The sequence below is a fragment of the Hyperolius riggenbachi genome, chromosome 7, assembly GCF_040937935.1.
Source record: "Hyperolius riggenbachi isolate aHypRig1 chromosome 7, aHypRig1.pri, whole genome shotgun sequence".
In the NCBI taxonomy this organism is placed as follows: domain Eukaryota; kingdom Metazoa; phylum Chordata; class Amphibia; order Anura; family Hyperoliidae; genus Hyperolius; species Hyperolius riggenbachi.
In genome coordinates this window covers 101085732-101088693 of record NC_090652.1, presented here as the reverse complement: position 1 = coordinate 101088693, position 2962 = coordinate 101085732, and positions in this window count along the sequence as shown.

Sequence of the window (2962 nt, the reverse complement as noted above, 5' to 3'; positions counted from 1 at the left end):
CCCATAGATAGACAGATGTGCCCCCCTTCCCCTTTATATATTGAGATGTGCCACCCTTTAGATAGCCACGTGTGCTGTTTATGTAGCTACATGTACTCCCCTTTTTCTGCTGCTGTTAACATTTCTGCACTCCTCTGCAGAGGAAGGAAGAAAAGCAGATGCACTTTGGGCATCTAGCGAGCCATCTCTCTCATGCATGTGCGGTTGCAGCAGCTGTGCTGAGTGCCGACACAGTTCTGCGCCCAGGGACACATGCCACCCCTTGCCCACCCATAGCTACGCCTCTGCCTTCTACTCCTGTTTGTTACTTATCTATTTATCACTTCCTGCCTGTCACTCATCACTTACTACCTGTCACTTATCTACCTTTCTTTTCTGTCTCTCTAGCTGAAGCACATTCACCTGCAGGCGGAAGTGAGAGTAGCACAGGAAGCCATCACAGCACCGCCTCAAGACCCAGCATCAGGGAAGAAAACCACCACTTATATCGGTAAGTTAAACTGAACAATGTTATTGGTAACATTTGCTTTATGTATTTGCTTATATCTGTTGCTGTCTATATTGTATCAGACAGACACAGTCATTTACTGTAGAGAAGTGCCGTCCCTGCTGCTTGTCTTGCTAATGTGAAATTATATTTTAATTAATGCATATTGATAGCTTACAGTCATATGAAAAAGTATGGGGACCCCTCTCAGCCTACAAAATAATTTACTCAGCTGTCAACCAAAAAGAAAACAGTTGTATGTCTTCCATTTCCTAGGAACAGCTGTATCAATATTTTCATTGTATGACATTGAATCAAATGTGAAAAAACTGGAGTGGCTGTGTAAAAATGTGGGTAACCAACTCTGCTGATTAAATTCATGTAATTGCTCAATGCTGATTAGTTGCCACATCAAATTGTTTGGATTGACTCGTTAAGATTTGAACTTCATAGATAGGTGTGTCCAATCGTGAGAAAAGTTGTGCACAGTGGCCATTAGAGATGGCCCAAATTGTTTTCTGGTGGACAGTTCCTGGCGAACTTCCGATATTCACATCTGCAGCGAACAGCGAACATATGGCGTGTTGGACCCACCTCGTATACATCATTATTGAGCTAAACTTTGACCCCTTATCTCACAGTCAGCAGACATCTGGCAGCCAATCAGCTAGCACCCCCTCCTGGATCCCCTCCCCCCCCCCCATTAAGAAAGCAATTGCAGTGGCCATATCGGATTGATTTTCTGGCTGCAGTGATAGTGATAGCAAGGTCAGACTTGATGCAGATAGGTAGGGAAAGTATCAGCTAGGCCTGTGTTCTTGTTCCTCACTGACTACTTGCTGAATGAAACCCAAATAGCCCCTTTGAGAGCTAGTACATCGGTCTCCTGTGTTTTTTTGGGGTTGTGCCTCTCCACAGCCCACTGACACCCATAGCTGTGCACACTACTGCTATTTGTTGCCACATTAAGTTGCAGGCACAGAGTACCACTCCAGTGCTTTATTTGTAGGAATGTAATGTGATTTCTGCCCTTTAGTGATTAAAACACGACTGTGTCAACTCCGTAATTTTTGATGGGACTTTTGCCATGGATATCCCTCTGCCATGCCACAGTCCAGGTGTTAGACTCCTTGAAACAACTTTTCCATCACTTTTGTAGCCAGAAACAGTCTTTGTAGGTTTTAAAATTTGCCTGCCAATTAAAGGCTATGGTGGTTCGCATGTTCGCAAACATTTGCGGAAGTTTGCGTTTGTGAATCTAAAATGTAATGTTCGGGCCATGTCTAGTGGCCAGTTGAAAGTTGTGCTTCTCCTTGACTCTCTGATGAAGAGTGACAGCATGGGATCCTCAAAGCAACTCTCCAAAGATCTGGAAACAAAAATTTTACAGGTCCAACACTGTACAGACGCATCAGTAGCCTGGACAAGGAAGTGGCACATTTGTGATATCATGCAGCAGGCTGGGTAAGTGAGGAGAACAAAGCTCTTGGCCGTCGCTGGGCAAATTACTGAGTGAAGTCAGGGGGGGGCGCTGTACACATGCTGAATTTGCAGCAGAAGCGGTCATTACAATTTGTCCTAAGCTTTAAACTAAAGACTGGCAAGCCAAGTAAAATACAGGAGTGACATGTGTGCAGGATTGTGAGAATGGTTACAGACAACCCACAGATCACCTCCAAAGAACTGCAAGAACATTTTCCTGCAGATGTTGTATCTGTACCTCAATCAGCACAATCTGCACAAAAAACATCTGTATGGCACGGTGATGAGAAAGATGCTCTCCCTCCACTCACAACACATTTTGGAACAAAGTGCTTAGGATTGATGAGATTAAAACTGAGTTATTTGTTGATAACAAAAAGTGTTTTGCATGGCAGAAGAACACCACATCCCCCCCCCCCCCCCCCCCAAAAAAAAAAAAAACACACCTGCTACCTATTGTCAAATTTGATGGACGTTCCATCATACTGTAATTCTGTGTGGCTGGTTCAGGGGACTTGTTGAATTCAAGGGTTTTATAAATTAAATCCAATATCAACACATTTTTGCAGGATAATGTTCAAGCATCAGTCACAAATGTCCCCATATAATATTTACATTTTGTGGCTCAGCGATGGAGGTTGGAGCCAATGGTGATCTAAGTGTTGGACTTAGTCCACCAGTTTGAGCTGACACTGTGCTGGTTTGTATCCAGTCACACAGACACCTGGTGGAAGCTATTTTTTCCATGTTGAACTATGTCCAACATTGGACCTATGCTGGAAAAGGCAAAGCTGGACATAGTCCAACATAGGATTGGAATGGGCCGGCGAACGGTTCCAGGCAAACTTTGGGGGTTCGCATTCGCCTGGACCAAGCGAACTTTTGCGGAAGTTCGATTCGCCCCATGCACTATGAGGGTCAACTTTGACCCTCTGCATCACAGTCAGCAGGCACATTGTAGCCATTCAGGCTACACTAAGTCCTGGAGCCCCA